Source organism: Columba livia, chromosome 1, assembly GCF_036013475.1.
Source record: "Columba livia isolate bColLiv1 breed racing homer chromosome 1, bColLiv1.pat.W.v2, whole genome shotgun sequence".
Classification (NCBI taxonomy): Eukaryota; Metazoa; Chordata; class Aves; order Columbiformes; family Columbidae; genus Columba; species Columba livia.
In genome coordinates this window covers 149706815-149726641 of record NC_088602.1, presented here as the reverse complement: position 1 = coordinate 149726641, position 19827 = coordinate 149706815, and the positions used below count along the sequence as shown (strand labels likewise).

General features: G+C 47.2%; 1 protein-coding gene across 7 annotated transcripts in view; it reads right to left on the bottom strand.

Annotated features, from left to right (window-relative positions):
- HIPK2 (homeodomain interacting protein kinase 2) overlaps positions 1–19827 on the bottom strand; it is a 134767-nt gene that overhangs the window by 36986 nt on the left and 77954 nt on the right. The gene's annotated exons all lie outside the window — the stretch shown is intronic.

The following is a 19827-nucleotide window of genomic DNA, read 5'->3' as shown; positions in this document are numbered from 1 at the left end:
ACACACACATCAGCAAGCGGGATTTGATCTGCTGCCTTGGGATGGTTTGAATCTTCCTTCACCGAGGCTACACACACTCCCGAAACTCCAGTAGCCAAGGTGAGACAAGACGAATCTTCCCCTTAGTACCCTAAATGTGTTCCGAAAGAAACACATTCTAAGTGGAAGAATCAAAAGTATCTAATAAATACTGAACGCCTTGTACAAAACCCACCTCCGCACACAAAAGCCTGCCTTATTTTCCCTTCCTTAGCCCAGACTGCCATGTGCAGTTAAGTGCCATAGTTCCTATTTTACACGGGGATCACCCAAGGTTTCTCTCCCACACTTCTTGCAGATCTTGCAACACTTCTAAAGCCTCAGCTTCTGGAGTCAGGTGATGTAAAACAGAAAGAAAAACTTACTTTCCTATACTCCTCTAACTATTAAATAAAAAGGCAGAAGACAAAGATAAAAGAAGCACACACTGCTTTAAAACTTGAGTCATTTTAAAAACAGCCTTGGGATTTCTCAGGCCATGATGCATATTTTGGGAATGCCTGGAGTTTGCTATTGAGTAAATCAAGTGCCACCATCCAGAGCTGGAAACAGGGCCCATGGTTCCCATTTTTCCATCTGTCATCAGGATAAGATCTGACACTACTGAGATCATACTAAGGATTACCAATTGCAGTGGAAAACATTATGTTTTAATCACGTCATTACATGGTCATGTGAAGACAAGTCTTTAGCCAAGAAACCAAGCAAAATGGGTAATTTTTTCCAAGGAAACAAGCAAAGGCCCCGTAGCAAGAATCCATGACCCATCTTCAGCCCACAAACTTCCCCAATTTTGAGTTGACTGGTAACGACAAAAGCCCAAAACTACCTTTTCTCAAACCAGCAACGCAGAATGTAAAAACTTCAGGAAATCTTGGGATTTTAAGGCTAGGATGCTTTGTACCATTCCCACAGAAAACATACCGGAAACTTAAAAAGTGGCTACCCTTAGCCCTTCTAGACTCATCTGTTCTTGATTTTCTCATACCCCACTGTCCTTTAGCCTGTCGTGACAAACTTTTTATTCTAACGCCAATCTCTTCTTAGGAAGAAGGGGTTAATTTTCCTCTGTCCCTCCCCATCCCATCATCCCTACTCACACCTAGACAAAATGCAGAGAGAAAAAGACAGCTATGGTGACCTGAATCTCATTACTATGTAAATCCTGCATTCAAAGCCATCTGCCTCTCACTGTCTGCCTTCCACATTGTCAACGAAATGTCCCTGGTCACTAATGAGAGCTCAGCCACGCAGCGCCTGAACTTCAGATCCCTCCCACTAACTCAAGCGGAGGGAGCAGAGGGGTGGACCATCCATGGGATATTCCCAACGTGATTTTGTGTAGAAACCTCCCTGTTCATAAAAATGACTCGCGCTGCTGTCACATGCGGCACACGCCTCCTCCCCACGCTTATGCTGCCAATACCTCCAGACCCCTGCAAGAAGGGATGACCTAGAATCTGAGATTCTAAAATGTCTGTTTTTTTTTTCTCATGAGTCTTTGGCTGTCCAGTGGGTTTTCCTTAAAGCTCCAGCTTCTGGAGTGCAGCAATTACGAGAGAACTTATTTTTCACACACGAAAGAAGGTTTGCATGCCCACTGCTGGGAAGAAAAGCACCAAACCAGTGTCTGTACCATTTAGACAAATAAAAGGCAACTAAACAGAATGCCATTCATTATATTAAAACAGACGTACTGTTACAGAGAGGGGAGGTGGTGAGATAGTTTTATCTTATATTACTTTTTTGAAAGCTGGTATTCTCATTACTCAGTCAAGCCTAAACATCAGTTGCAATCTTTGCCTGTTCAGCCCCAAATTATGATAATTTTGGAACAGCAATGAGAACCCCTGCGAGAGGGGGCCAGGCTGAAGTGCTATGGTGCCCTATGTGCACCACAGCCAGCATTCTCTGCACCTTTCTCCCAGCCTTTGCCTCATGACTGCAATTTTTTCCATGGAGAGGGAGTGGCCCTAAGACAAAAAGATCTTGTTAACTCAACTAAGCAGTCATTAAAACACCGCAAGAACCACAGGTGTTGGACACCACACAGGCTTCCAGGTTTTCAGCCAGCAGACAACTCCCGTTTGTGGTGCAGAGGAGAGAGCTGGAGGACCAGTGTTGTGCCGGCCTGCTGGCACCCTGCTGATGGCCAACGCCAAGCGTCTTGGTGGAAGATGCTACACGTTCTGTAATGAAACAACTTGTCCACTGATAAAATGCCTTCCGAACATCTATCGGGCAGAAACTTCTGTATGCTCAGTTACGGATGCATAGATTCCTTCTGCATGTAGACCTATACCTAAGACGTGGAACTCCTCTCTATCTTAACAAATGCCATTTTTTTAAGACAAGGTGAGATCTTGATTTTAATCGCATGTCACCTGGAGTTCCACAGGCAACCTTCTGCTTTCAATAGCATCCTAACTCAGTTGCTTAAAGCCTGATTTTCCTTCATCAGGTTTAAATTTGTCACCTCTCACTTCATGTTCACATGGATTGGCCTAAAGGTGAAGACAGAAGTGCTTGAATCACTTTTTTTCTAGCACAAACTGGTTTTATATCTCTTCCCTGTTCTCCCTTCTTTGCAGCAGCTTCTGGCTTCCCAGTGTTCCATTCCATGGATGTTTCAACCCACTGCCACCGCCTGACCCTACAACTCCTCTTCCTGACATGACTGCTTAGCAAGAGACTGAACAGACCTAGAAACAGTTAAACACAAGGATATTCCCTAGACTTATTTTACACTATTTGCAGAATGCTTTCGCGTTCCAGTCTTCCCTGAGCCCAATATTTTGTTTGCTTTTGGAGTGACATGAAGCATTTCAGCAGATGTTTTATCTGGGAGATCCTCTGAGACACGCAGTCCTTTCTCCAGAGGAGCTGCAGTTAATTTAGGACATAGAATTATGTAAAAATAGTTTGTTTTTCCTTTTCCAATGTTTACTTGCCTTTCAGTACAGCAGTGATCGGGCGTAATGTTGTCTGTAATCTAGATAAGTCCCTTAAACGTTCCTCATTCTCTTCTGCAGCCTAATCCAAGCAAGTCTGTGGTATCTGCACACTTACGCACTTCACTGCCAGTCCACCACTTTTTGCAAACTATTAATACATTAAATAACTCTGGTCCTAAATTGCGCATGCAGTCCACTCCACAACTGATCCTTTTATTCCTAAAAGCACTAAGATTTAGCCCAGCAATCAGACTGATGTAATTCTCTTTTCCAAAGCGAAAGAAAACATTTCCATGTTTTAGCCAGTTCTTATGTGGGATTTCTCCATTCTGCAGTCAGTAACACTATGTAACAGGGGAAAATACCCTATTAAGGTCTGCACATCAGAGTATTTTAATTATCAATCAGAAGGACAATTCACATGGTGTCAGGTCCTCCCAGAACAGCAGAGATCTTCAGCATATCACTCCATGGCTGCACAGGGAAGTGTTTCCATCCCAATAATGTTGCTTGTTTTAACACAACAAGGGACGGAGAGGGGATCTCATCAGTGTCTATAAATATCTCAAGGGTGGGTGTCAAGAGGATGGGACCAGGCTCCTTTCAGTGGTGCCCAGTGATAGAATGAGTGGCAATGGTTGCAGACTGAAACGTAGGAGGTTCTGTCTAGGTAGGAGGAAAAACTTCTTTACTTTGAGGGTGCCAGAGCACTGGAACAGGCTGTCCAGAGAGGCTGTGGAGTCTCCTTCTCTGGAGACATTCAAAACCTGCATGGACACATTCGTGTGTGATCTGCTCTGGGTGAACCTGCTTTAGCAGGTGGGGTGGACTGGATGATCTCCAGAGGTCCCTTCCAACCCCAACCATTCTGTGATTCTGTGAACACAGACTCACCAAACCTTTTGATGGTGGTGGGGATCTGATTGGAAACCAAGCAAATGCAGCCCGCTGCCAGATATCTTGGTACAGGCACGAACATCCCCATTTACCACTTTCCACCAGTTTTCCGGCTGTGCATCCACAACACCCTCAGCACAGTAATTCCAGCCTCTGCTATGAGACACACAGATGGAACACAGAAAACTTTGCCCTCCTGCTCTCCCTTTCCCACGAGATGCCTTCTATGTCTCCCAGTGAAAGGCACGTACACACAGGCACAACCTGCTCTACAGCTCACACAGATCTCACCAGCACAGACCAAAGATTTAGAAACCACTCACCACCAACCTGCGAGACAGTGAAGAGCTGCCCCCCAAGAGCCTATATCTCCAGGACAGCAGCAGCCAGCCCATGCCCGCTCCACACATCTCCTACCCCTTTCCCAGACCATTACTCAGCCAGCCAAAGACGGTCCATTCCTTGGCTCAGCGCTGGGTCTGGTAAGTCCCCCATCACCTTGGAGCCCAGCTTGAATGTGCCTGTGTACACCAGAGAGCTGCTGGCACCGGGTGCCAGGGACCCAGGACACGTGGGTCACTGTGTTGGCAGCTCCCACAGGCCCCCAGATGCAGAAGTGCCATCTCATCATTTGCTTGCACCTCACATATGACCCCGTCCTGCTTTCAGGCCTGCCGCTGGCAGAGTATTTACTTTAGCAACCCTGCTTTGTGGCAGGGTAATTTCATTGTCTGGTGTTTCTGTCAGGAAAATTAATTACCAGTCTAGATCGCTGGCTTTTTCACCCACATATCACAGGACATTAAAAACAAATGCCAAAAAAATTCATTTCCACAGACTTGGATTCAGAGAGCTGGGCTCTTTCTGAATTTTAAAACTCCCCTGCAAACTGCCCTCCTGGGGATAATTTACCACCTCTGGTAGGGTTTCGTGGCTGAGCGTGACTGTCTCAGCAGAGTCCTTCATGGACAAGTATACACATCAGACAAAAATATAACTCAAAACTCGATACTAGCTGGCACCTTGAGCAAGGAGCACGCCTGCTTCTCGCCTTCGGGGTGACGCTTCTAGAAGAAGGTTGCGGGCAGCTGCAGGCAGTGCAGAGACCCATAGTGGTGCTGTCTTCCTCAGCCAACAGACACAGCTCTTGTCTTCTACCTGTTAGTCTTGCTCGCCAAGGCCTGAGTGCTTCAGGAAGCAGCAGCTTTCACATCTCCACCCAGAAAGCCCTGAGCAGAGGCAGAGACAGAAGCCAGACCCCCAGCCCAAGCAAGCACCCACTGACCAGCTGCATGCCCAGGGCTTGAGACACCTCAGCGCTCGTGCTCTCCCACACACCAAGATGCTTCCTGTGGGGAGGAGGAACTGCATCCTTTCACGTGTCCTACAGAGGGGCTTTTATTCAAGCGACGGGGCTCCATCTTCCTCCCAGCTGAACCCTTTCTTCGGCATCTCTACGGACTCTTTCTCACACCTCTTCACTTGACCCTTCTGGATTTTGTGAGGTATCCAATTTTTATTGCTGTATGTTGTAGCACGTAGAATACCTTTAGCTCTTAGTTAATGGAGATGGAGAGCACACAGTACCTTGTTTTGTCCCTCTATACCTCTCAGACCCCAAATCACTTCTTAACTGCAGGGCTGTAAAAGTAGACAGACTCATATTCTGGGAGTAAAAGGTAATAATTGATATTTCCCTTGCTCCTCCACCTCTCCACTCACACAGACACCGGGAAAGAATGCAGACATCTAATGCAATGACCCACAGACTCGAGTCCTTCCTCTGCTCCAGGGCTGGACAGTTGCAGACTTCCCACCTGTGAAAAACCCAGCCATCAGGGCCAGAGCTTAACACCTACAAGCAGCAGTGTCTCCTGCTCACTTGCTCTTCATCCCGTGCAGGAGAGCAGCTCCAGACTCCACCTGTACCATTCCCAGCCAAGGGGAGACAGGCTCACTCTCGTTGCTGGCCTTGCTGTGGGACCTCTGCATTTCTCCTGCATCCCTGAGCTCTGGAGTTTGCTCAGACACTCAGCTGAAGCCCATACAGAAATGGTACAGCTCTGCAGACTTCTCACTAGAGCCTAAAGGACTGCTGTGATCTCTGGACTGTGTTGGGAAGCACCAATCCAGCAGTATCGCAGCAAGGGACAGCCCTGGGCATCAGGACTCATCCCAGAACATGCAGGCCCACCATGCCTTTCATATTCCAGCATAAAGTTCGAACTCCAGAGAGTTTAGTTAACACAGGGATATTAATGAGGGAGGGAAAGGGCCATTGAGGAATGTCACCTGGTGTTTACCTACAAAGATGTTTTGGTTTGAGCTGTAAGAATGGACAGTGCCTCTGAGGGGTGTACTAACATGCTTCCTATTTCACGCATCAAGCACAGCGACACTTTCTGGAAAGGACTGGGGCTGTAGCCAGAGCCATTTCCATTGCTGTTGGGCCACCAGCACAACCACCACTAGAGGGTAGCTCCAACACTGCATTGCTCACATTGCCCATCCCTCAAGATTAGTTTGCAACACATCAAAAAATATCTGTATCAGCTCAGAGGACTGGAAGCTGGATCCACTCAGCCTTCAGTGATGGTTTATGTTACAGGACACAAATATAAACTGGAGGCTGGTAACAAGTGAGGTACCGCAGGGGTTTATCCCAGGACTGGTCTTGTCTAACTTCTTTATCATGGACATGGGGAAGGAGGCAGCGTGCACTCCCATCCAGTTTACAGATGATGCCAAACTGGAGTGACCTGGCGATGTGCTTGAGGGCAGGGCTGCCACCTTCAGGGACCTGGGCAGGAAGAAGGTGTGGGCCAATACGAACCTTCTTAAGTGCAGCCAGGACAAATGCTGAGTCCTACCCCTGGAAACTCTGGTGACAATACCTGCACAACCACTCAGCAGGAATGGCCACAGGCAACTTAACTTAGGGGACAGTGGGTAGAAAAGAGGACCCTGGCAGCAGCTGGACCAATGGCCTCCCTGAAGCAGGGCCGGCAGACCAAGGAATGTGATGACCCACCTCCAGCCACACTTGTGAGACTACATCTGGATACCACGTTCAACCTGGGGCCTCCCAGTGCATGGGCAAACTGGAGCAGCCTCAGTGAGGGGACAGCCAACCATGGGGGACCTGACAGCAGCCTGTCCCCTTCTTCTCTGCCACATGGAGAAGACAGTGCCAGGCTCTCTGCTCAGGTGGGCAGGAGGAGGTAGAGATGATAAACATAAACTGAAACAGGGAAGGTTCCCACTGGAGACAGGGAAAGCACCTCCACTGCGCAGATAATGAAACACTGGCACAGGCTGCGCTGAGAGACTGTGCAGTAGTCAGGCTTTCAAGACCTGACAAGACAAAGCCCTGACCTTGATCTTGTGGCTGAGCCTACCCTGAGCAACAGGTTGGGCTAAATGACCTCCTCAGGCCCCCTCCCACCTGAACGACTCTGTTTCTATATGGTGCAGCAACCATACACTTGTCAATAGGAAGGTCACCATGATCTTCCTACATCCAGGCAAAACACTTCATAGCTGGGAGCGTACAGATGCAGGTCCCAGGGTGTTTGTAGCAGGTGTACACACAGAGTTCTATCTGTCTTTTAAAAACAGAGAGCAAGTTACACAAGAATTATTTCCAGACTTGATTGGCGTAATTATCAAACAAGCCTTGGGAGCCGAACATTACTAAGGGTATTTCATAGCAAATAAATCACAGAAGCAGACTAAACTACCTGCCCCTTGACACTACTCATGTTCCACCAGGGTGCTGACTGGGAAGGGTGAAAAATACTCCAGCGGATGGTGTCAGAGGCTGACAGGGTTAGTCTGGACCCTGGGAACTCACCCACTCCCTTCCTGCCCCGATACTGGACCAGCCATGCCCATGTCACTCCCAGCTAGCATTCAGCTGGTCTTACAGACCTCCCATGGTGTAGCACCCATAAACTTTGCTGTGCCCCAAAGGACGTCACCTCTTGTAATTTTAAGGAATAACACAGCTGTGCATAGCTGACTTTATGTCATGCTTAATTACAGCTTCTTGTCAATCCGGCATCTATGTAATACATCTATGGAAATAAATACGGAAAACCTAACTGAATACATCTCACTTGACTTTGCCTTCTGCCAGGGTGTACATCCTCCCCATCTTCACCCTTCCTTGACCTCAACACATATTCAGTACCTATAGCCTTGTCTCTTTTTCTCTCCTGCTTCTCTCTGCCTTCTTTTTCTGCCTCATCTCTTCTGCTCTCTTCCTGCGCATATTGTGGATGAAGAGAGAGGCTGACATCACACACAGGAGCTCTGAAACCCTCTATCCCCATGGAGGGGTGCACACCACGCACCTGCAAACACAGCCCTGCGCTGCTACAAGGGTGACCTGGGCACGTGCAGATCACATCCATCCATCTGTAAAAATGAGGTGTCACACAGAAACTCACCCACCGGGCACCCCAATGGGATCTCAGTTCTTGCCATGACCATCAGCATGATGGTCTTGGGAAAAAAGCAATTTCCACGCGTTAATCCTGGAAGAGTTTCAAGCCCAGCGCATTAGTGTACCCCACACACTTCCCATTGCTACACATCTTTCTTGGGATTAAGAAAGCAGGATTCAGTGATGAACAAAGCCTGGGTTTAAGTGAGGAGGGAAAGGTCCCTGCCAGAGGGCTCTGAGACACTGTTCTCCTATATACATTGCATATATAATCATTCCATTTAGGTTAGGGCCTGAAAGAAAACCTCCTGCTCTCTTCAGCTAGAGCGTGCGAGCAAACGTCTGAAGCCCTGAGCTGGAGAGGGCAGCGCAGCTGTTTGTGGAAACAAGACAAAAGATTCAGAAACAGTTGCTTTTTTCCCTCTCTCCCATGTCAGGCTGTTTACAGAAACCAAGGGATGAAATTTTGCAGACAAAAGCACTGAGAGCAGCCTGTCAGTCTCAGAGGGAGGGAGAGAGAGGGAGGGGAGCGTAGGCTTCTTTCAGGATTATGGATCATTGCTAAATTGCTCTATCAATTATTAAACCCATCACTCAAAGCGCAGTAACCAAAATATAGCAGATAAAGCCTTTCTCATCCACACTCTACCAGCTGCTCTTCTCCTCCTAAAGCCAGAGGGGAATGAAAATTCCCGTAGTTTATATTTTATAAACATCATTTTCCCTGTGCCTTGAAAATAAAAGCTTTTTCGGACAAGGTACAGTAGAACCGGGCCCATGGCAGGAAGATATTAAAGGAGGACGCACCCTTTCAATTAACAGACCCAAGGAATAAAAGAAAATCTCTCAAATCAATATGATTTCTTAGCGCCGACAGGTTAAAACATTTGTCTGTGGATAAATGCAGAGGCAGGCCCCAGCCATTGGCAGCTGCCAATTGCCATTCGCCTTTGCTGCCAGGCGGATCTAAGATCCAGCTGAGGGTGGGTATGGTCCCGGGAAAGGACGGGACGCGCCCAAGCGGCACTTGGTGTTTGGTCTGGCCAGTGGCTCTGCGGAGAGAAAAACTGCAAATAGACACCCAGGATGAGAGAGGAAGCCCTGGGTGGGCAGTGCCCGCAAGGAAAGAGGAGGACCAGGACCTGACATCCAGTCGGAGTGGCTGCCACATGGCTGCTGATGTCTGAGTGCACAGGGGTTTTTAGCAGCTCAACACATGCTGGTTGGAGGCTGCAACTCCAGCTCAGCAAAACCCCCCATCATGTGCATCACCTGAAACAAAGATGTGCCCGAGTCCCACTGAAGGCTCTGGATGCAGCTGAAGTTAAGCAAACATTTAAGTGCCCTGCTCAATCTGAATCTGCTAGCAAGTCCTTGTTGTACTTGAGCTGGAAATCTTAAGAGGCAAGAAAAGCTATTAAGCCTCATAATGGAAAAGAAAAGCCAGGTCCTGGGTCAGCCAAGAGACACACTAAGCTTGTCCCAGCCAGAAGCGCATCTTTGTACATCCCTGGAGGAAGCCCTACTGGGCTGATCACAACCACGCTCATCTCTTCAGACTTAGAAATGCAGGACCCTATGAACTTCAGAGGAGGTGCAAAACGCTGAGCACCACGACCATCGCCGTCGGGGGTCAGCAGCTCCACGCTGACCCAGACGTGCAGGAACACGCACGGGCGGGGGTGATGCAATCACAGCTACATTCAGCACAGCGTGACCCCTGGTTGTTCTCCGAAACAAAGGGTAATGCAGGGTGGGGAGAGCTGGGGCTTTTCCCAGGTTGTGGAAGAAATCAGAGAAAAGAAAAATCATAATTTGAAAACAAAAGCCCTGCCCATGCCAGGCAGTGAATGGATGAGCTGCAACGTATTGGGTGCAGAGACCCCCTGAAGGAGGCATCTGATCAGGAGGGGAAGAATGACAATTATGCGCTCCCATTCATGCCACCGCAATGAAAGCATAATTCTGACTCCACTTTCTGACCCTCAGTGTGCAATTTATGCAAATCCAAGCTGTTCTCACTTCCCTCAGAGCCAAATGTCCACCAATGCCAGAACTGGCTCTAACTTTTTGTTTTCCTTTTCAGGTCTATTGTTTTCACTGTTGAATGCTTAAGACCTTTTGTCGTTGCTGTTGCGTTTCTTTGGAAATGAAATAATAATTAAAAAAAAAAAAAACAAAAAAACAAAACAACAAAAACAAAACCAAAGCACAAAGAGACAGTCAAGAGTTGGCTTCTCATCTCCGACAGCTTCCCATTCTGCTACACTCAGCTCCATCCCAACCTCTTATCGTTCCAGCCCAGACCCTGCCACATATCGGCCAAGTGAATGAAGCTCCTTGCGTCTGATCTGTAATGTTTCCCTGAGACTTTTGTTCACAGCAAATACCGAAAGTTGCACCAAGCTGCACGGTGGCTTTATGGGATTAGTCCAAATACTTGAGCCAACTACCAATATAAAGCTCCAAACAACTTCTACCCCTGGCAAACACGGATACAAATCAGACTGAGGCCATGATCTTAAGACTGGTTTCACAGAGCAAGTCTGAGGCTAAAAATATCAAATTACTGCAGCCTCCTCTATTTTTTTTCTTTTAGTCATGTCTACTGGCCACTTTTTTTAATTAGAAAAATACAAAGACAAAAATAAAGTACTTATCTTGCCTGCTCCTCGGAGAAAGGAGCATTGCCCTTATCTCTGAAGAGCCATGCAGATTTAATATTATTATTAGCAGCAACTATTTGTATTTCTGTAGCACGCAGAAATCCTGGTGGAAACTGGAGCCCCATAATGCTAGATGCTAAAAGACGATGTGCTAAGGGACTGCATCTGCTCCAGAGAATTGATGATCTAAGGCGATGTGTGGTGACAGGGGAACAGATTGGTGGAGCACTTCGCTCAAGATCACACGGAGAGAGCGCAGCAAAGCCAAGAAGAGAAGCAAGGTCCTTGCAAACAGTGTGGCGTATCTATTAGGCCACAACATCTTACGATATTTGGGGACAGCAATAATAATACACAGATTCCAAGCTCTTTCAAAAGAGATGGGTATTTCCAAGCCAAGGCAGATTTTGAGGTAAAATGACTTGTAAATGTCACCCAGCAAGACAGCATGTCGGGAACAGCTCACAAAACCCAAGGCCCATGTTAATGCCCCGCTCGGTGAGCTGCAGCATCCTGCCTACACTCTGAGGACCTGTCTGGTCTACAAACAAGTTTTAGGAAAAGCCTGAGAATACCTTCCCACTCGCACGTGGAGGTAAACGTGGCTGGGAACAGCAGGGACACCCCAGAGCTGCCCCAGATGGTTATTCCTGCTGCAAATGTCCACCTTCAACTCAAGCCCTACTTGAATCAACACAGACACAGAGTGACCCGCGGAGCAGGTGACAACAGCCCCGTGTACAAACGGCATGGCATAGCACCACGAAAGAACACTCCTCTTCCACAGAACTGCAGAAACACAAGCACACTTGAAAATTAACTTATTTTTACTGTATTTACACTAGGGCTAAAATCTGGAAAGCTTAAGCAGGGCCCTATGATACCAGAATCATAGAATAGTTTGGGCTGGAAGGGACCTTCAAAGGTCATCTAATCCAACCCCCTGCCATGAGCAGGGACACCTTCAACTAGATCAGGTTGCTCAGAGCCCCGTCCAGCCCGGCCTTGAATGTCTCCAGGGATGGGGCATCTACCACCTCTCTGGGCAACCTGAGACAGGGTTTCACCACCCTCAGTGTAAAAAATTTCTTCCTCATGCCTGGCCTCAATCTCCCCTCCTTTAGTTTAAAGCCATTATCCCTTGTCCTAGGTGCTGTAAAAAAGCATAAGAAAACAGGCCCTGTCCTAAAAGACTTGCAATCTAATTTGGGATCTCTCATCACACTGGAAAAATAAACTCTAGGACTTGCTGCTCAGCAATGGCTAAGCCAGGATGAACAACCAAACCTGCACAAAATACAGCCCCTGGCCCACTGAGGTGACCACTGACAGTCTGGATGCTGCAGCTGATGGGGACAGAAGCGAGCCCATGGATGGGAGCAGCCCCGCTGGGAAGCCCCGGCAGCCTGGGCTGCTGGTATCCCACTGTCAGTTACATAAAGAGTACAATAAAGTGAGGCTTAAGCAAATCTGCAGGAAGGACAAAGGATCAGTGCTAAAATCTCAGGCTGCTGATGACACATGGGAGCCCTTAACAAGCCCCCAGCACACAAACACCGTTCCAGCACACAGAGCGTCACTGTGGACCCCAGCATGGACTCCTGCGAGGGGCAGAGAGCTGGACCTGATGATCCTTATGGATCCCTTCCAGTGTGAGATATTGCATGATTATAGTAAATGCCAAAGGTTCTTGAGCACAAACCTGAGCACTGAAGGGTAACCAGGTACCTCCTGCTCCTCATGAAGCCCTGGGCACAGTGATGGCAGCAAACAGCACCCCCAAGGCTTTGGAGGGACCAGTGCGTTGTCTGCAGCTCCCCTCATAACCACATCTCCCGCTCCAGCTCCCCTAGTTCCTGCCCCTCCCTTCAACTCCTCCCACCATCCCCACCAGCCCTTGCTCTGCTTCAAAACTCCACTTGGCTCACCTGCTCACTCCAAACACCAGTTTATTTCCTCCTTCCCCATCCCTCTTCCTAGGTCTCACCCTTCCTGGGCTGAAGGCGTGCTGGTCCAGTGCCTCAGGAGCACAAGAGCGAACAGGGCAAGCCCCAAACGCCATCACTGGAATGGTGTTTTCCGTGAATGCCTTCTGCTGCCACCCACACCTCATCTCACACACGGATGGGGGCTACCATATTTTAGGGCCAAAGACTGCAATTCCCCAACTGTCCAGATGTGGAAGAGAGCCCTTGCAGCTGCTTGCAGAGGAACAACTCTGACTTCAACCTTTAATGCCACATATCTTACAGGAGCCATACAGAAAACCAGAACACAAGCAAGAATGCACATACGGTGTGCAGATAGTCCCGAAGGAGCCATGATGCTTGCAGGGAGAACGGCAATGTTTCAGAAGGAAGACTTGTAAAATAAAGTCTTCTGCAAAGTTAGGTTCATTCCTTATTTAAAACCATCACATAGAAAATTCAATTGTTCTCCAACGCATCTCTGTACGAAATCAGGAGACTAAATTCAACCATTAAAGTGTGAAGCTGATGAATTTAAATCCATAGTAAGTGCAAATTTCAACACAATTTTAAGTAAGGAGTCGCTCCCAACACCTTCATAACATGTCAACACATACTCATATATTTGTTTCTGGGACTCTTCAAATGTCTCCTTTTACAGTTTCATTTTTTTCTTGCCAAAACAAATTCTTAAAGCTATCCCAATGTTCCGAAAAATATAAACATTTCCCACATGTTAAAATTTTAGGTGGCCATGATACAAATTTTGGAGAGACAAAACCTGTGGAAAAAAAACATCATACAAAAGAAACTTTCCCTCCTCTTCACCATATACGAGGGGAATTTGGAACAATTCCCATCTGATTAATTTTAACTTGTAAATTGTCCTTGGATCGCATTGCAGTACGGATGTCATTCCTTAATTTGACTGTTTTGCAAGTAGCCAGTACTGTCCTTGTAAAGGGTGAAGAAATCCTCACATATCAAGAGTGCTTTTGGCTTAGGGGAAGTTCAGTAATCACTCCAGAAAAATAAACACAAGAATCAAAAGTACTTCCCTGGACATGAAGGCAAAGATCCACCCTTTCTTAAAGAAGAGGCTCTCATACATACATTTGTATCTTCAGTTATCATGACTGCCTGTAACCACTGAGACCTCTGATAAGTCAACTGGAGGGTTCAAGAACCTTTCCCGACATTCTTTACATTTTTTTATGTGTCCCAGTTTTATCTGGCATCTACCATATGCTTCTCCCCAAAATGCCTGAACTGAATCATCTTCCTGCTGACAGAGGAGTTTGGGGTCCCTAAACCTGCTGCAGTTCTCAGAAACCTCATTGCTTGAGGGCTGTGTTGAAATTACTGGAAACAGGATAAGTTTGGCTTTGATAGGTAAAACCAGAGTACATTCAAGCAGCGGGGGATGCAAATGGACCAACACCTCCCCTTAGAGACACTTTCACCCAGGCCTGCGTCACCAGTTGAGCTTCCCCATCCCTCCAACAAAACATCTCAGGGCACCTCTTTGGTTTCATCACCTCCTTCACTGCGTCCTTCCCCACCTCTGTTCCCACAGCTCTCCCAACACCCATTTCAGTTGTGGATAGTGGTCGTTTTGGTTTAACCTGGACTGGAGCACAGTCAGTGCCGCTGCCCGCGCTGCCACGGGCAGGCAGCTCCAGCTGGCCGGGGGGAGGCCAGAGCAGCCCCTGCCCGAGGTGCAGCTCATCACCGCCACACCATTTACTACCAACACATGGTAATATTTAGGGCGCAATAATAAGGCGGTACATGAGTGCTTTACCAACAAACAAGACGGGGAAGGGAATAAGTGTATTTCCCATGTTATTCTAAGGGGAGGTTCACCAAAAGGTTAGCGAGAAAACAATGTAAGGCCATCGATCACAGGGACAGCTAAGCTAGAAAGGTTACTGCATGTTCCAACCTCATTTTTCACATCCATAATTACCCCGCCGCTTCTCCTCACGTCCCACCCATCACCAAACACCGAACGCAAACCACTGCTGCTTTATTAGTTAGGTATTTTGTTTATGCTCTTTGTTACCACCCCACAACACGCCACGGTGGCTGAAGGATGAAGTGGCACAATTCCTGTGACGCCCACAGAGCCAAGTGGCCAGGGAAAGGCAGCCTGGGGGCCTCCTGCCCTCCCTTCACCCCGTGTGAGGAGCTACCACCCCCTAGGGGAGGTGGAGGTGGGATGGAGGTAGGAGGGATGCGTGTCTTTACATCTGCCATGTGAGAAAGAGAAGCAAGGGAAGGCTGTTTGAATTTATGAAGGGCTGAGATTTGCTTTCAGACCTTCATCTGACTGAAACAAAACTCTAATACTGTTGAACATACTCAGCACCTTCCAAAGCACAATCCTACTCTGAATGGTGCTCGTCTAAAAACGGCATCACCAGGCTCCTTGTTTACTGCATCTCCCTGATACCTCATCTGAACTTCTCCATTTAAAAGAAGAATGAGATAGGCATGGGAAGAGATGGGAAGAAGAGATAGGCATGGGAAGTGCAAGGCAATGATTTGAAGACAATGAATTTGCAGGGAACTTGGTATGTTTCTACTCAAAGTACAGCATCATGTTTCTGATGCAGGGAAGCTGGAGGGCATTTCTAATTTTTTTATTACTTTTTTCTTTTTCTTTGGGGAAAGTTAACATAGTTTCCTTTGAGAATCTGCACTCACCATTTCTTCCTTCTGCAGTATTTCTGGATGCAGGCTTCTCAGTTGTAGAATAACAGTAAACATGTATAAAATCAGGAAAACTGCTGCAGCAGCAATAATAGTGAGAAACATTTTAAGCCCTAGATCTGAGAACTACTTCCTTTTTTGTTTTTTTCTGTACCACCAGAAATGATAATTAATTCATTATCTAACAATACAAAACCAATTATTTTCTAATTGTAACCATATCTGCAATAGAACTCTACGTTGATGCAAAGTGGAATAGAAAAAAAAGAATTGCTGACAAGAGCGAAAAGCTTGCATGATGAAAGTCACGCAATGATACAAAGTTGTATGCATGTCCCATTCTGGACCCCAGAAAAGATCACATCTGTTGAATGCTAATGACGAGAGAATCACCCTGGAAAAGCCAGTACAAGGAGTCTCAAGTGGAAATAATATACAGAACTTCTCCTGAGAAAGAAACCTAGAAAGGTGAGAGCTTTTGAAGTGCCTTTGAGGCTGCTGAGCTCTGAGCTGCTCACCTTAGGATCCTGATGGAAAATTAGGCACAAGTAGGATCCAGAAAAAACAAGGAGGTGTAGGTCTCCTTAACACTGCCAAGGACAACCAAAAGCACGGCACCTGCTGACCTCCAAGGATAACTCACTGTATCGAATGTCACCATGCTCAATCACTCCAAAATGCTCGAATGTGCTTCCAAATGTTTGTGAAGGGGCCAAACAGAGCAACAAAAAAACAACCAAAAAAACCCAAATCCAAAACCAAACCAAACAAACAAAAAAAACCAACCCAACCCACCCAACAGAAAAAAATCAGTGTCAGCCCATCCCTGAGTGGATCCACAACAGACAGTGGAGAGGATGCTGGAAAAAATCCACAACGAACCACAATGGACATTGGTTCCCATGTCCCTCAGACAAGCCCTCAGGAAAGCAGCACAGGATGGCTGTAACAGTGACCTGCCACCTTCAGCGTTGACCATGGCACAGATGTTCCAGCTATAGGCACCTCCAGTTTGGCTCTCACCCCCTCTTTATAGTTCCCCCCTCCACTCAATGGGATATCTCATTACTGAACCCTTGTGGTGCTCTACACTGCATCCCTGTGACCAGAGGTGACGCCAGCACCTCTGCCAGACCTGGCTGGCGGCTGTTACCAAGGGAAAACCCATGCAGAATCATAGAATCATTTTGGTTGGAAGAGACCCTCATGATCATCGAGTCCAACCATTAACCTACTCTGGCACTAAACCATGTCCCTAAGAACCTCATCTATGCGTCTTTTAAACACTTCGAGGGATGGTGAATCCACCACTTCCCTGGGAAGCCTGTTCTAATGTCTGACAACCCTTTCTGTGAAAATTTTTTTCCTAATATCCAATCTGAACCTCCCCTGGTGCAACGTGAGGCCATTTCCTCCTGTCGTGTCAGTTGCTACTTGGGAGAAGAGACCAACTCCCTCCATGCTACAATCTCCTTTCAGGTAGCTGTAGACAGTGATAAGGTCTCTCCCCTCAGCCTCCTTTTCTTCAGGCTAAACAGCCCCAGTTCCCTCAGCTGCTCCTCGTTAAGACTTGTGCTCCACCAGGAGCACTGATTTTTTGCATCAATGCCCATCCTGCACACAACCAAGGCACAGAAGTCAGAGCTACCATTGGTACCCAACCTGAACCGAGCTGCAGAAGGGCAGCCAGACCTTATTTGAAGCCAACAGAGTAAGAACCACCTCCAGGCTCTTACTCTCCTCCAGGCTGTGCTCTGTGCCCTCCTCCCCTCCACACCCGTGGGGCTGACTTCTCTGGAGTCAGACCTGGTTTATGGGGATCTTCTTTCATCCAACGGAGGGGACCAGTGTCAGCACAGTGCTCATTCTCCCCTGAATCCAGGAGGCAATGTTTACTTGTCTCATCACCAGCAGGACTGACATTGTACCCAAGTACAGTTTGCTGGACCAAGGAGAAGTAGAACTGGACCAGATGTCTGAAGCTTCTTGTTTTGACAATGCCCACAAGATCCTCAAGGACATCAAGAGATGAACAGGAGTGTTTTCAAGGTAATTTCTGTGAATATTTGAGGATCTCATGTATGACCAGTTTTAAAGATCTAAAATTGAATGTTAGGAATTTTCTTCCCCTCCTGATTAAACCAATTTACAGTATTTTCACATTAATGCTCTACCCATAAGCTAGGGTATATGTGTTGGGGGACCTTTCTTGGTTGCTTTTTTGAATTCCATTGTTTATTTATTTGCTACGGAAACAAAGAACAACCAATGAAGGTAGTACAGAGCCGCATGCTCTCAAGTGGAGCAACAGCTGCAGACCCTCCAGGACTCAGATGGGCCCTCTGAGGATCCATCTCACTCACTTTCAGAAAAATCCCTGCTTTTCCACTCTTCCTTGAAGCAGCAAACTAGATGAGGGAAGGATTAATTAGCTGATGTTTGTAGAGCCCTTTGAAGATGAAAAGTGTTATTTTTATTTTCAAGTCTCGCCAAATGAAAAAAAAAAAAAAAAAGAAAAGAAAATTAGAAGAGGAAATTAGAGAAAGACTTTTGCCACCTCCTACAGACAGGGGTCTCAGGACTGAGCTCCTGTACAAAGACCCTCCTCCAACAGAACACATTCACTGGCAAGCTGACACCGCAGCCCTTCCTTCCCCTGGGGCACGCATTAACAGGGTCCCTGCCCAGCTGCCTATTTTCATGAAACATGTAGAACTCAATACCAATGAGACCTCTCCCCCTGCATTAGATTTGCTTGAATTTGTCCACCGGATTAAAAAGTTAAAGGGAACACAGCAGCAGTGTGACCGCACACATCTCATTTCCTTAGAAAAACAGACTGAAAACAAATGAGGAAGGCCCCTGAATACAGATGCGGGACCCAGGTGGGCTTTTTTTTCCTGAGGTGTAAATTACACAAGTGATTTATCTTTTTTAAACACTCAGCACCTATGGTTGGAATTTCTGTATGCCACTTTTTGTTGTTGTTGTTGATTATTTGTTTGGCTTTGTTTGGCTTAGTCCCTGGGTTGTTGGCATCACGAGGATGCACTCAAATCAGAGGCACGCTGTGGTGCTGGACAAGGTTTCCCTGGCAGCTGGAGAGCAACAAGAAGCTTACAGGTGGGTGCCCTGCTCTAGGAAGACAAAAATAGCAAGAAGACATATAGGATTGCAATGCATTAGCAGAGTTGTGCTTAACACCTAAGACAAGGGTGACGAAGAGCTGTTACAGGTCAGCCCTGAAGCAAGCTGGCAACACAGAAGCAGAAGACTTCACAGTGTGCAGCCCATTACAGCTCATTCACCTCCACGCTCTCATTGAAATTCCGTGACCACCAAAAATAAACAGGATGCTAGCTTTGAACTACCTTGTTAGATAACACTGAGATCTTAATGATGATGTGTAAACGTCCAGCTCCAGATATGTTCATTCCCCTGTGACCAGGGCTAGCAGCATCTGTCCCAAGCCTGTTTTCACCTGTAGATCCTTTCCCTGCTCTCAGCTTGGCAAGGTGCAACATGCAAGAGCTGTGAGGTCCTGCACAAAAGCAGCCATCTGGTGAAGGGGCAGGAAGAACCGGTTAAAAACAGAGTAGCTCCACCATATGGAGAAAATAATTCCGTTGGGCAGTGTAGGAAGAAGCAAACCCTATTATAATAATTGTGTTGCCAAGTGATGTTGCAGACTTGTTTTTCCCCTCACGGCTTCTGCACTGATTAGGAACAGAGCTTCCCCCATAATGTGGCACCATCCCCACAGCAAGATCAAACTGTTCCCCCAGGCGACTCGTGGGATTACCAGGTTATCACCAAAATGTCTAAATCGTGAACTGAGCACATGGACAAGAGCATTGTATTTGCCTCCTCCCCCTCTCCTCCCACCTTACTTATTCTTCTGCTGCAAGTTGAAACACCAAGACTTTGGGAAAAGGTGACCCAGTTTGGCTGGATGGCACCCCAAGGGAAGCTGAGGCCTCAGCACAGGAGGCAATTACGCTAGTGGCAAGCCCATGTTTGAAAGGCTTCTGTCCCACCAAACCCAAGGACAGGCAATGCAAACCTGCCTGGGGCTAAGGCACCTCTCTTCATTAACACAGGAATTCTGGCCCTTCTGTCCTCCCCCAAATATCTGGGACACA